This window comes from Phascolarctos cinereus, unplaced genomic scaffold, assembly GCF_003287225.1.
Source record: "Phascolarctos cinereus isolate Bilbo 61053 unplaced genomic scaffold, phaCin_HiC Scaffold_7;HRSCAF=346, whole genome shotgun sequence".
Taxonomy (NCBI): Eukaryota; Metazoa; Chordata; class Mammalia; order Diprotodontia; family Phascolarctidae; genus Phascolarctos; species Phascolarctos cinereus.
In genome coordinates, this window is record NW_027556180.1 from 72,642,483 (window position 1) to 72,657,509 (window position 15,027).

At 34.3% G+C, this 15,027-nt stretch overlaps 1 protein-coding gene across 1 annotated transcript in view; it reads right to left on the minus strand.

Annotated features, from left to right (window-relative positions):
• The window catches only part of SPAG16 (sperm associated antigen 16), a 1,202,663-nt gene that overhangs the window by 640,857 nt on the left and 546,779 nt on the right, over positions 1-15,027 (minus strand). The gene's annotated exons all lie outside the window — the stretch shown is intronic.

Consider the following 15,027-nt stretch of genomic DNA (forward strand, 5'->3'; position numbering starts at 1 on the left):
CCCTTGCTTATTTCAAAACTGAGTTCAAGTGCTATGCCCTACAGAAGGCTTTTCCTGATTCCCACAGCTGTTAGTGATACCCTCAGATTTTGTGCACACTTATATGTGTCCATGATGTTTCACCTGTAGACTGTGAAATCCTTGAGGGCAGAGGCAGTTATCCTTGGTAGGTAGCACAAGGAGGATAGTGTTGCTAAGAAATGCCTGGTGACTGGTTGACAAAAGGTTGAAAACTCAACTATTGTTTAAGGCAATGCTTTCTTATTCAAAATCATGTTAACAATTATAAATGACTGATAATCATATTCTTCCCAGTTTTGCCAGAAGGGAGGCAATTATAGAGCAAGGGAGCTCTGTACATGGGGAGAAGCACAAGGGACTGAAGTGTGCTTGTGTTGGGTGAGGCAGCTTAGATCACCATGGAAGAATAAAATGCATTAGATATGGCTAAGACAAGCCTCAAAGGCAAGGGTTCACCATCTTTGTCTCCAGCCCCTCCAGCAATCTGGTGGACTGTGGATGTTTTCTTAAAATAATGTTTTTAAATGCATAAAATAAAATACATAGGCTTAAAAAAGAATTCAATGATACTAAAATACTGTGGTTAAAACTATGTAAATAAAGATGTATATTGAATATATGCATACAGAAATACAATATGTTAACATGTAAGAAAAGTTGATTTTTAGGGTCAATTATATTCTGCAATTCCTTTCTTTCTCAGATCTTGCCCTCTCCTTTTTAAATTTAATATATTTTTTTCAATGAACAAAAATCCACTCTCACCCTCACATTAACCACTCTATCCATTGAAAAAATAACACAAATATTTTAACAAATATGCATGGTCAAGAGAAACAAATTTCTGCACTGTCCATGTCCAAATACATCTACCTACCTACCTACATTTATACACATATATGTATATGTGTATATATGCATCACCTCTCTGTTGGGAGTTGGGTAGCATGTTTTGTTTTGTTTTTTTTCATGATTCCTCTGAAATCAACCCTGGTTATGGTTGTTGATCAGAGTTCTCAAGCCTTTCAAAGATGTTTGCTTTTACTATGTTGTTATTATATAAATTGTTCACCTTGGTGTGCTCATTTCAAATAGCAGTTCAAATATCTTCCTAAGTTTCTCTGAAATTATCCTCTTCGTATATTTATATATCATAATTTATCCAAACATTCTCTAATTTAAGAGGACTCCCTTAGTTTCCAGTTTTTGCTACCACAAAAAGAGCTACTACAAATGTTTTATATATTATAGGTCCTTTTCTTCTTTGTTCTTATTTCTTTGTGAGTATGAAATTAATAGTGTTATTTCTAGGTGAAAAGATACACATAGTTTAGTTACTCTTGGGACATATTTCCAAATTAACTTTAACAATGGCAGGACCAGTTCATAGCTTCTCCAACAATGCAAAGCACCTGCATTCCCAGTGCCCTTCTAGGATCAGACATTTTCCTTTTCTGTCAGGTTTGCTAATATGAAAATGTGTGAGGTGAAATCTCGGTGGTGTCTTAATATTTATTTCTCTAATAGTGATTTGAAGCATCTTTTCCTGTAGCTATTGATAGTTTGGATTTATTCCTCTGACAATTGCCTATTCAAATCCATTGATCATCTATCACTTGGGGAGTGGCTCTTCTTTCTCTAAAATGGAATCTGTGATACACATGTATTATGTATGTATTTGAATTGAAATCTTTATTAAAGAAACATGCTCCAAGTTCCCTTCTAGTTACTTATCTCTCTTCTAATTTTAGCTGAATTGACTGATTTTGTTTGTGCAAAGACTTTAGAACTGCATATCACTAAAATTGCTTATTATGTTCTATGGTCCTCTGTATCCTTTGCATGGTCATGAATTGTTTCTGTATCTATAAATCTGAAGGGTATTTTGTTCCTCGCTCCTCTAATATGACTATTATGCCATTTGTTATGTTTAAGCCACATACCCATGTAGAATTTACCTTGCTATGTATGTTGATCTATATTTAGTTCTGTCAGACTGCTTTCCAATTTTCTCAAACTTTTTTTTCCCTCAAAATACTGACTTCTTACCTAAGTAAATGGAACTTTGGAGTTTATAACAGCAATTGTTGTTGTGTTACATAAATAGATTTTTTTTTAATATCTCCTGACACAACTACAGGATTTTTATTGGTCTTGTAATTAATATGGTCAATTATGTTGATAGTTTTCCTAATCTTGAACCAATCCTACATTACTGAAACAAATTTAACCTGATTATAGTGTCTAAGCTTTGTGATATGTTTCTCTGTTCTTCTTGCTAATATTTTATTATACAATTTTTCATCAATATTCATTAAGGGCAGGTAGGTGGCACAGTAGATTGAATATGGGGCCTGGAGTACAAAACCTGGACTTGAACCCAAATCCAGCCTCAGATACTTCTTATTTTTAAGACTCTCAAGACACTTATTAGTTTTGTGACCCTGGACAAGTCACTTAAGCACTGTTTGCCTCAGTTTTCTCAAATGTAAAGTGGGATAAAAATAAAGACTACTTCCCAGGGTTGTTGTGAGGATTATATGAGTTAATGATTGCAAAGCACTTAACACAGTACCTGGCATATTGTAAGGGTTATATACAATTTAGCTACTATTATTAAGAAGAAGAACTTTTAAAATGCTTTAAAAATCAAATGAGAGAGATTGAGGAATAATTAAAAAAATAATAATCCAAGAAAAACAAACAAACAAAAGATTATGAAAAGAAAGTTAACCAACTAGAAAAGGAGAACCAGAATTTTAAGGAAGAAAATGACTCCTTAAAAATTAGAATTGGGCAAGGGGAAGTCAGCAAAGTTATAAGAAAGCAAGAAATAATCAAACAAATTACAAAGAACAAAAAAAAACAGAAGAGAATGTGAAACATCTCATAAGAAAAAAAATAACTGATCTGGAGAAAAGGTCAAGAACAGAAAACATAAAAATAATTAGACTACCGGAAAGTGATGATCAAAAAAAGAATCCTGATACAATAAGATGAGAAATAAAGAAAATTTTCTTGCAGAAGGGAAAAGTAGAAATAGAAAAAATTCAACAATCACCACCTGAAAGAGATCCTACAAGGAAAACCTACAGGAATATCATAGCTAAATTCAAAACTCCCAGCTCAAGGGGAAAAAATATTATAAGAAACAAGAAAAAAAAAATTGAAATATGGTGGAGCCACAATTAGAATCACACAAGACCTAGCAGTAGCTACAATACAAAACCACTGGTTTTGGAAGACTATATATTGAAGAACAAAAGAACTGGAGTTGTGGCCAAAAATATCATACTTAGCAAAGTTAAGTATAATCCTGAACAACAACAACAACAAAAAAGGACATTCAATGAAATGCTACACAAAAGCCCTGAACTTAATAGAAAATTTGACTTACAAGATGCAAGAGAAATAGAAGGTAAACATCAAAGACTAATTAATTATAAAGGACTCAATAAGGACAGGCTGTTCACATTTTATATAAGGAAGTGTAAATTTTATCTCTAAGATTATCATAATAATTGGGTAGAGGTAGAACTGAGTATGATATGATACTAAAAAGTAATACCATCTAGGAAAAGTAAAAAGAGTAATTAGTTTATACAAATGAGGGGCAAGAGGAAGAACTGACACAAAAATTAGATGGAGGAGGAAAGCTGGTAGTTCTGGAACCCTACTCTCATTGGGAATGGGTTAAAGAGGGAACAATACTCATATAGATCTAAAAGAGTATAAAAGTCTGCTAAAGTCAGAAAGAAATAAAAGGCTAAGGGAATAGGGAGAAGGGAGGGATTTTTAGAAGGAAGCCTACTCTACAGTCTTACGTGGATGCATATGAATGTATATATGTATATATGTGTATGATTATACATATCTATGTCTATATAAGTGTTTGCATGTATGTCTATACATATGTGCATATGTTTGTGTATATATGAATGTGTATATATACACATATTATACACATACACACATACACCACACACACACACACACACACACACATATATATACATATATGCTTAATTACAACCTTCTTAGGGGAGAGGGGGAGAAAGGGGGGAAAGGAACAAAGTAAAAAGTGCACAGCAGAGAACAAAATAAAATCTACAAGGAACTAAAGATGTATAGCTCTGAACACAATGTATGGTATTTATCATATAGGCTTCTTGAAATGGAATATTTATTGCTTTACATTATGAATTCTCTCTTATGTTCTGTGCACATGACAATTTTTTTCTTATTTTACATTTAAGTTTTATTTGCTTCTTTTTTTTCTTTTCTTATTTTGAATTTAAGTTTAAATTTTAAAAATAGAAGCAATTGGTCAAATCTCTTCTTACGTTTTCAAATAGCTTATGCTATTGGAATTAATTTTGCTTTAAATGTTTGATAGAATTCTTTTGAAAATCTATTGATTCCTGGATTAGTTTGTTTCTGTTCCCTTCCACCACCTTACTTTGAGAGATCACTTGTAACTTGTTGAACATCTTTTCCTGAGATTGGGTTATTTAATTCACCTGCTTCTCATTCTATTAATCTGGGCATTTTGCATTTTTGTAAATATTAATCTATTGCATTTAGATTAATAATCCATTTTATTGGCATATAATTGTGCACAAAAAGGTTTTGAACAATTTCCTTTCATTCTTTTTTATTTGTTGCCAATTCACATTTTTTTTTATACTGGTACTTTGATTTTCCTCTTTTCGAAAATCAAATTAGCTAATAGTTATTTTTTTAAGTTTCTAGTTTTCCTTATTCTTCAATTATTTTTATTTTCAATTTTGTCAATCTCTTCCTCATTTTTCAAGATTTCTATTCTGGCTTTTAACTGATATTTAACTTTGGGGTTTTATAATTATTCTAGTTGCATGCCCAATTCATTGATCTACTCATGTTTTTTTTTTTTTATTGATTAAAGTATTTAGAGATATACATTGTCCATTAGGGCCTATTTTGACTATAACTCAAAAGTTTTGTTGTTCTATGCTGTTTTTATTTTCATGTTTAATGAAATTATCTATTGTTATGATTTGTTCTTTAGGATTATTTAGTCTCCAATTAATTTTAAATTGTTTCTTCAGCATCCCTTCATTTATTGTGATTTTTATTATGATTCATAAAAATGTGATTAATATTCTTTCTTTTCTGAATTTATAAGGTTTTTATGCCCTAACACAGTCAGTTTTTGTAAAGATGCCTTGCACAGATGAGAAGTAAATGTTACTTTCTACTCCTATTTTATAATAGCCAGAGGTATATCTTCAACCACTTCAAATGAAAGTGAGGTAAATGTGTCACTGCTTCTCACATCGCTTCCTCCTTGTTTAGATATAGAAATGTATATAAATATATAGACGATCACAAAGCCTTCAACTGTCACACTTCAATTATGTGATACAAATTATGTGATACTCTTTCTTTACCTTCGTTCCTGGTTTATTTCTTTTCTTATCCATTTCCTTTCTTCTTTAAGATAATAAAAACACAATGAAACTATTTCCAGTTCCTGTAACATTACTATTATTTTATGGGAAGCCCTAGAAGCTTTAGATATTGAGTATAATATTCCTAGGTTATTCATTTTGGGGCTTTTTCCAAAAAGTGAGTGGTGGATTCTTTTCATTTTGATCTGGGGAATTTATTTTTATGATTTCTTGAATTATGTTTCTAGGCTTTTTATTTTTTATTTATTTGGTTCATGTAGCCCTATGATTCTTAAATTATGTCTTTAATCTATTTTAGGTCAGCTATTTTTGCTGTGGTATATCTTTCATTTTCTTCTACATTTACAATTCTTTGACTTTGTTTTAGTATTTCTTGTTGACTCATTAAGTCATCAACTTGCATTTAGTCCATTCTAGTTTTCAAGATATCTGTTGCTTGGGTAAAGTTTTGTACCCCTTGTGCCAAGCTTTCAATTCTTTTTTTTTCAATTAATTGTTCCATATCTCTCATTTATTTTCAATGTTTTTTTTTCTAATGCTCTCCTTTCATTTATAAAATCAATTAAATTTTTAAGCACTTGCTTCATTATTTCCATAATCCCAGTTAAATTTGTGCCCAATCTATATTTTCCTTTGAAGGTAGATATTTTGGAGTGCTTCTCTTCTGGGTTTGTGTCTTGGGCATTCCTATCACCACAATAGCTCTATGTGGTGAGATTATTTTCTCCCCCTCCTTCTTTCAGTCTTATTTTCCAGCTTCAGGCTTACGTTATTATCATGCTTTGAACATTCCTGGAGATAATTTCTGAAACATCTTCATCTCATTTTTGTGTCCTGCTGGTTCCTGCTGCTTTCTCCTGGCATTGAGTATTGTGTTATTCAAGGATCTCAGAGAACCTCAGGTTGGGCACCTGCAGCCTTTCAAAGCACTCTGATTCGAGATGAAGTCTGATCACCACCATCTTATTCTTAGCTCTGTAAGTTCTGGAACTGGATTTGGGCCTGAACCACACAACTGCGATCTTTCCCCTGGTTGGTTGACTCAGCCGCTGTCAGATAGTTAGAAAAGTCTAAAGGTTCAGAGCAACAGAACTTCAGGGTCCTCTGTGGTCTGAACTCTGGGCCATGGTCTCTCTGCTGTAGACTTTGTTCTCAATGTTGGGGGCACAGACCTACTCTTCTTTATGTTCCTTCTCTTTGTCCTATCCAGTCTTGGGACTGCAACCATTCCTTTCCTTGAACACCCTCCTAGGTGCAGGTTCTCTCTTCAACTTATATTGGCTTTCTTCTAGGGCATGAACAAGGGATCTACCTTTTGGCACCTCTTCTTACTCCCCGCACAGCAATACATCCCTCTGTGCTGGACCAGAGACTTTTTCTTGACTTAGCACAGAAGTATGGGTATTTCTGCTATGTATAGTACACTCCTGGCTAGACCCTGTCTCCTGCATCCAATAAACTTTCTGTACATCTCAATTTGTGAACTTGGGCCGGAGATATTGTTTACTGTTTGTTTTTCTTTTTTTCAATCAAGATTCAGTCTGTTGCATTTTCTAGATTTTTGTGGAATGGTTTGAGAGGAGTGGGGTTGGAGGAGGAAGTGGGGTGCGCTATCCAGTTTTTTTTCATTTTGGTTCCCCTTCCCTTCCCTTTAAATTCAAAATATAACAGCTTTCATAACAATAATTTTAGGGATTCAGTCATTGAGGGATCTGGGGCATCTACCATGTTCTCATACCTTTGCAACGCTGTGTACAATTCCCTATAATTTTTTTAATTTCTCAAAACATTTTAGAAAAATATATTTTATGTAGCTTGATACAGTCAATAATGTTGGGTTTGGAGTCAGGAAAAACTAAGTTAAAAAACACTGACTAGCAATGCGACCCTAAGTAAATTGTTTATCCTCTAGGTGTTTCAGGAAATTCTTTAATACTCATCCTAGGAGTTATCTACAAGTTTATAGACAATTTTCAGTTACTTTAGCACAATGAGTTTCCATAGTTAGAATTTCCACATCTGAGGAAATAAGAGATTCAAATATCTTTCATAATAGCCTTTAGAGTCTGCCATAATCTTGTGAGTAGCCTCACTGTTGGAAACTCTTCTTCTTAAGAGAATGCATTTGATTTTGGAAACACTCAGAAACCACTCAGCAAGGAGTCTGGTGAAAAATGTATATGATCCAATAGGTTAATATTTTAATTTTAAATAAAACATGTCTATATGAAAAAGTAATGTAACTGATTTTCTCATTTCTTCCAAACTTAATACTTCTAAACTCATCTATAAGATAATCTCCAAAGAATATTTTTATCACTACTTTGAGAAATAGAAGTAGTAGCTTTTGAAAATGACTATTTTCAAGTACCACCTTTATTTGGATTGCAGAGAGAGAGAAACAAACTTCAGTGCATTATATTCATGCCTCATATAGACTGTAATTATCTCATTAGTAGTCTAACTTCAGATTTTTATTTTCCAGAGATTTTTTTCCTTTTATTGAATTTCTCAGAGCAGTGTTCAATTTTGCTTAGCTGACTTTTAAGAAATAGAATGGTGGCCCAGGTAGGGTATTTGTTCAGATGTTTATCAGCTGTTCCCTGAAGAGCAGGAAAATAAGAAAGTATTTGAAGGTAGGGCTTTGGGGCTAAAGGCCAGGAAATGTATCCAAGGCAAAAGACAACATGAGTGTCCTGGACCTCCATGGAGGATACTAAAGAGAAAAAAAAAACATGTTAGTAGATTAAGGAAGAGCCCTTTGTCATACAGGTATCTCAGGAAAATGATAAGATATGGGTTTTCCACATAAATAAAGGATTTAGAAAGGAAAAAGGAAATTACAGCAAATTTTTTGGTTTTTATTTAATTACTCAGATTTATTTTTCACTTTAAGTTATGGTCACTAAAATATGAATTGAATTCATTAAGAAATAAACTCATCTTAGATACTTTCCAATTAATACTCAGTAACTTAATTTAAAATAATCTCAATAATAACCCACTCCTCTCAACCCATTCATGGCTATGAGAATATTGTTCTAGCAAAATTCTTCAGTATTTATACACTTAACTATTTGAATCACCTTATGTATGCAAAATACCTTTAATTTCAGAAATATCATTTTGTGCCTAGCAGAAAATATTACATTCAATATTAAAAGGAATAATTCTGAAAAATTAAAGATAAGCTAAAAACAAATGTTATACATTTAATTGTTTAAAGTAATTTGGTAATTAGGAGTAATTAGTAATTAGGAGCACAAAATGAGCTCCTAAGTTTCAATGAGACAGGGTATGCTGTGCATCCATCATCTTACGATTCAGGATCCAAAAGCTTACCCTAATTATAGAATTTCTTTGGGATATATTGATCTATGCCATATTGGAATTATGTTGTACAACTGATACTAAGTATGAGTTTAATCCCACCCAAGGGATGGTATTAAATCACCAGATATTAACTTAATCACATACCTTATACTCCCTCACTTCCCAGCATTTATCATGACAAATCATGCAAGTTAACACTATTACCCTTGCACTAATTAAGGCCTTGTTCAGTAATCACAGGACCTTGAAGGTGGAACGACCCAATCTGGTCCTTTCCCCATCCTATATTTGACCAATTTTTACCTCCTGATCTTATTCTTATGATTCATTATAGCTGTCTAGTATGGCAAAAATTCTTCCTCTCTACACAATTAAGTTCTGCCTCTCCAAAGTTCATACATTGTCTTGTCCAGTGTGTCCCCTGAAGTACCCAACCACATTTCCTCTACCAGACGCCTCTTTAACCCAGCTTTCTCATCTCACATGCTCCATCTTCTGGCACTATAGATGCAACATTTTTAGTCTCTCTCTCTCTTCCTATTACCAGTTGACCTCTCCTTCTGCACCCCATAACACACATCTAGCCAACAAGAAGATTCTGCCTTCTCTTTCCTATATATTACCATATCCAGACTTCTATCTACCACCATAAATCTCGATATCACCTCCTTTCTTTCTCAAGGAATTCAGTACCTGGTCCATAATTTTCCTCTCTATTTCAACATGTGCTCTCATACCCAGCTTCCTAGTTCATTACTTTCTCCACTCCCATCACTACAGAATCTGAAGAAGGTTAGGTAGTTCCCTGAAGGACAAATTGTGAAATTGAGTTCAATATATGTCGAGGGAAACATGATTCTTGATTAGTTGAAGGACTGCTTAGCCTGCTTTATATATATGGAAAGACCTCAGGGGAAAGAGAGAAGCAAAGATTGAGTGAGATGGGGTTAAAAGAGAAGACATCAATTTTTGAATACCTAATGAGAATCTCTGGAGTTGAAGACATGTGGAGGAAGGTGCAACCCCAACATATTCCTTGACTTCTAGTCCCTGAACCCCAAAGACTATTAAAAATGGACTTCCCCAGTAAAACTGCTCTCTACTGGGTTGAGCTGAGATTTTATATCACTAAGGAGTCAAAGGGTTCGTTTACATTTGCGTATCCTATTGTCTACCCTAATTTATAAAACTTACCCAAGTTCTGGTTTATTTTGTTTGATATTCACAATTGTCTTTTGTATAACAACTGTTGAGTAAGAGAAAGCTAAGCTTAGTGTAAGCAATCAATTCCTTATCCCTTGGGAATGACCAAGGCAAGTGGCTTTTGTCCTGAATCCCAAAAAGAATGTCTAGATTACAAATATCCTATGTGTAGGAGACAGATACAATTATAGCTCAGTACTGAGCTTAAATCTCCTTTTGGAGATTGGAGGGTAGAGGAATGATCCCTCAGCTGTGGTTAGCCTTGGCTCTGACCTTTCCCTCCCTTCCCTTCTAGGCACCTGGTGATACAGCCACTACCTTTCTCCTACCCTCCACAAAGGCTGAAAATGAAGATTCCCAGATCCTAGGTCATTGCTAAATAATATATCTATGACACGTGTGAGACAGCTATTCAACTTTCTACATTTTTATTCCACCCCAGCCACTCACAAGGGTGGTCAAAATTTAGAGCTAATCCTCCTCAATTACTGTGCTATCTCAGTGATTCTGAACTTTGAAATTCTTCTCTCTGATCATAATTTCCTGCCATGTTATCTCTCTTTTATCCTTCTTCCGCCTTTAAATGTATTTTTCATCCTCAATATTACCTTCAGTTCCTTTATTCTTTCCTACTCTTTCAGGCTATCACCCCTGCTCTTGCCTAATTGTCTGCCTTTCATGTTCTTGATACTATAGATAGCAATTTCAGCTATATATTTTTATTCACCCTTGAACCCCATGCACCCATGTCTACTGCTATCCATGTATCCATGCCCTTCTAACCCTTAATTCCCTCCCAATTGCCCTTTATTCTCCTACTCTCATGAAGCTGGAGGAAGTCATGCAAACCTGCCCATTGAGTTCTCTATTAATCATATGATTTAAGTTCATCATGGCTATCCCTTTTTTTTTTATCTCAGCCCCTGTAGCAGTTGTTCCAAATCTTTTTCCACTCTCCCCAGACACCTCTCAGAGTTTGCACAAGAAATTGTCCCCTTCCTCTTTCCTCTTCTATCTTCTTACTACAGACTCCCATCTTACTGCCTATAAGCATACTCTGATTTCTGTAATCCCAAAACAAACAAACAAAAAAGCCTTATTCTTGCCATTTCCTGGATCTCTATTCCATTTCTTGGTCAAGCTTTTAGAAAATGTTGTCAACCCTTGATCCCTCCATTTACTTTGCACTATCTTCTTTCTCTACAGAATCAGGCTTCTGAGTCCATCATTCTACTAAAACTATTCTCTCCAAGATACTAACGATCTAAATTCTAATGACCTAAATTCAATGAAAACTATACCACTTTCACACTGTGAACCACCCTCTGAACCTGAATATTCTCTTCTCCCTTGGATTCTGTTAACACTTCTTTCTTCTCCTTCTCCTTGTACCTGACAGTTTGCTCACCATCCATCTCCCACCACCTAAGTGAAGGTATCCACTTAGATTCTGTCCTTTGCTAACTTCTCTTCCGACTTTACACTCTCCTCCATCAACTACCATAGGTTCAATTGTCATCTTGACACAGATGACTCCCAATTCTAATTATATTTCTGATCATTCTCCTGAAGTTAATTTTTTCATTGTCAACTGCTTACCACACATCTTTCCCTCCCCACCAGATGTCCACCAGCCTCTAAAACTCAACACATTCAAAACAAAATTTATCATCTTTACTTCTAAGTCTGTTCCTCCTCTAAAGATTCCTATTTTTATTAATGGCACTACCATCCTTCTAGTCACCAAGAATCATAGCCTTGGAGTTAGCCTTAACTATTCCTTTTCCATCACCACCCACATTGAATTAGCTGTGATCTTATGATTTTAACTCCAAAACATCTGCAACATCTGTGCCTTCTCTCTTGTTCACATGCCTGCTACACTAGCTCTTCATCCATTCTCACCTAGACCACTGCAGTAGACTCCAGATTAGTCTCCCTATTTCCAATGATTCTCTTCTCCAAACCATCCTCTACAAAAATAGACTTCACTAGACAGATGTATGATGATGTCAGTCTTTGTTCAAAAGACTTCAAGGGCCACTTATGGCCTCTAAGATAAAATATAAACTTATTTTCCTGTAAAAGAGCCTTCATAATTTTCTCCAACTACTTTTCAAGTAATCCACATGAAGAGTAATAGTCACAGGACACTAATTTTATTCCCTGAATTCAGTTTCAAGTTCAGACCTCTGTGTATTTGCACAAATTGTCCCCTCTGCCTTTATACATTCCCTCCTTATCATATCTTGGAATCACTGTCTTCCTTCCAAGTTCTTCCTAAGAATTACTTCTTCCATGATGCCTTCGCCCTCATCCTCCACTTTGTTAATGCTGTCTCTTTCTTCAAATTATATTGTATTTACTTATCTGTGTATGTGTTGTATTCACCCAATAGAATGTAAGCTCCTTGAGGGCAGGGGCTACTTCATTTTTAATTTTTGTATACCAAGGACTAAGCACAGTGCCTTGCATATAACAGGAACTTAATGAATGTTTACTAAATTGAATAAAACATAAACACATTTTAAGATTATATTCCTCAATGCAATTAAGACATTAAGATTTATTCCTGAAAGACATGGGGGATTCTGCAATCTTATGTATAAACAATTAAAAGCTATGAAAAAATTAAGAGTTCATTTATCTAAACCTTTACAAAATTCATCCCTTTTTTGTCCTAATAATTGTGGCATAAAACCACATTTCTTTCTCGCATTTTACTTCACAATACGATCATATGATGGTTAATGTCCCAGCCTGAAATCTCCTACGGTGAAATGTATTCAGTCCTACTATTTTGATTTCCATGCACTAATAGAAGACAAATACTGTAGCAGCATCTCACTCCTCTCCTACATAGCCAACAGTGAGAGTCAATTCATATTGCGAGTGAATAATGGTGTTCCTCGCCTCATTTTAATTTCAATAACTGAATGGGAGAGAGGGAGGCCCTATTGAAAGGCCTCTATGTTGGTCAAACACTAATGAGAAAATCTTTTTCAAGTCTGTGAGTCACTTGGTGTCATGGTAACAAAACATTATTGAAACCTGATTAGTATGCCCAGCAGATATATAAGTGATAGCCTGCACTTCTAATTGTATTTTCTCTGTTTTCAGAGATGAATTTTATGTTGGTAAGAGGTGAGAAGCTGACAGTTTCTGTTTATCCATATATCAGATATGGAATGTACTACATGCTCATAAATTCAATTCCAGTGAAGGACCTAATACTGAAAATAAATAATACTTCAGGAAGATTAAAGAAAATAAAGTGGTCAAAATTATCCTTTGAACTCCCAATCTCCCAAACAATTTATTTTTATCTTAAAATCTTATAATTCATCCTATTTGACATTCAGATGTAGTACAATTTAGTATCTTCATAGGGGACAGGGTGGGAGGAGGAAGGAGAAAAAAAAACAGTAGGGGTACCTGAAACATCAATAAAAATAAATGGGCTTTACAGACATACAAAATAGAATCCCTTTCTTCCTTCAGAATGCAGCTCAACACTACCTTTGCAGGAAGCCTTTCTTGATTTAAGCAATAGAAAGTGCCCTCCCTCCCTATCTTGTTATTTACTCTCTTTGTTTCTATTCTGTATGTACTTATAAATGCCCATGGTGTCTCTCTCATTGGAATGTAAGCTCCTTCTGAGTAGGAATTGTTTTATTCACTTATCGTATTACTATTCCCTATGATTATCACACCTGGCCCGTTGGTGGGTACTTCATAAAAAACAAAACAAAACAAAACAAAAACAACTTGTTGATTGCCTGATTCACAAAAAAAAAAAAATTTAGAGTACAGTAAATGGAAAACATTTAAATCTCATTCAATTGATTTTTGAGGTTCAAATTATCCAGTGCTAGTTGTTTTTTATGTTATGGAATAGGGCAATGTCAAAAATAGTAGATGCCAATTTCAACACTGATTCATTGATCAGTTGATTTAAATAGACATAGGAGGTATGAGCAAAAGAAATGAATTGTCCAGGGCCTGTGAAGAAGAACAAAGATAGCTATAATTATACCCCAAAGATCAAAATTTTAATGGGCACAGATATTTTTTAAGATTGAAAGAATAGCACAATGATATCAAATAGAAGCAAATATTAAAAAATAAAATTAAAAAAAAACTAAGATAGTGTTACAAATACTAGTTTCCCTGGTCTGTTACCTACTAAAGAAACCAATGTTAAATAACATGCTCTTTTAATTTAATTATGCAAAAGTTTTAAAGCCAAAATATTATTAATCTGCCTGTTATGGGGTAGTGATATTAGGATTTTTGCTTCCAAGAAGGTTGTTCTAGAATCACAAATGAGATAGGTGTCTAAAAGGCTTTGGTCCAGCCATATCTGAAGTTACCCTAGGTCTGAGACAAAGTATAATAGAATTTATGCATAATGAAGCAGAGGAATAATGATGAAAGAAAGCCAGGATTAGGTGACAGTTGGCCATGGGGTATGATCTGTTAGATTTTGATGCTTAGGGGTTTTGTAGATACACTGGTGTAATTAATAAGCCTGTTTAAATTACTTCTGAGGTTGGTACATCATTGCTACTTATTATTTGGCTCTTTGGGGGTTAACCCATGGATCTACTCTCTCTCCTAGTTTTGCATCTCAAAATGAAATGAATTACCAAAATTAGAGGGCTAGTATGTGCAATTTATTTCTTACTGATGTGCTTTATCCTCTTTAGTATTCCTTGAATCATTTAATTTGCAATATCTTCACTACCTCTGGATTTTGAAGACAACATAATTCTAAAAACAAAATGTGCGATTAACACAAGGAATGCAAAACTTGGTATATATTCTTGACTAAAAACATATACAGTCTTTTCGTGGTTTATGAGCACAAGGAGAATTAATAATGCTTGTCCTGAAAAGCTTATTACTCTTTGTTAGATGCATCAGCATGTGGACTAAGTTTCAGATGTACCAACTACCAAAAGCAATCAATCTAAAGTCAACATAATGAAAGCCGGAGGAACATTTATCTACATGTTTA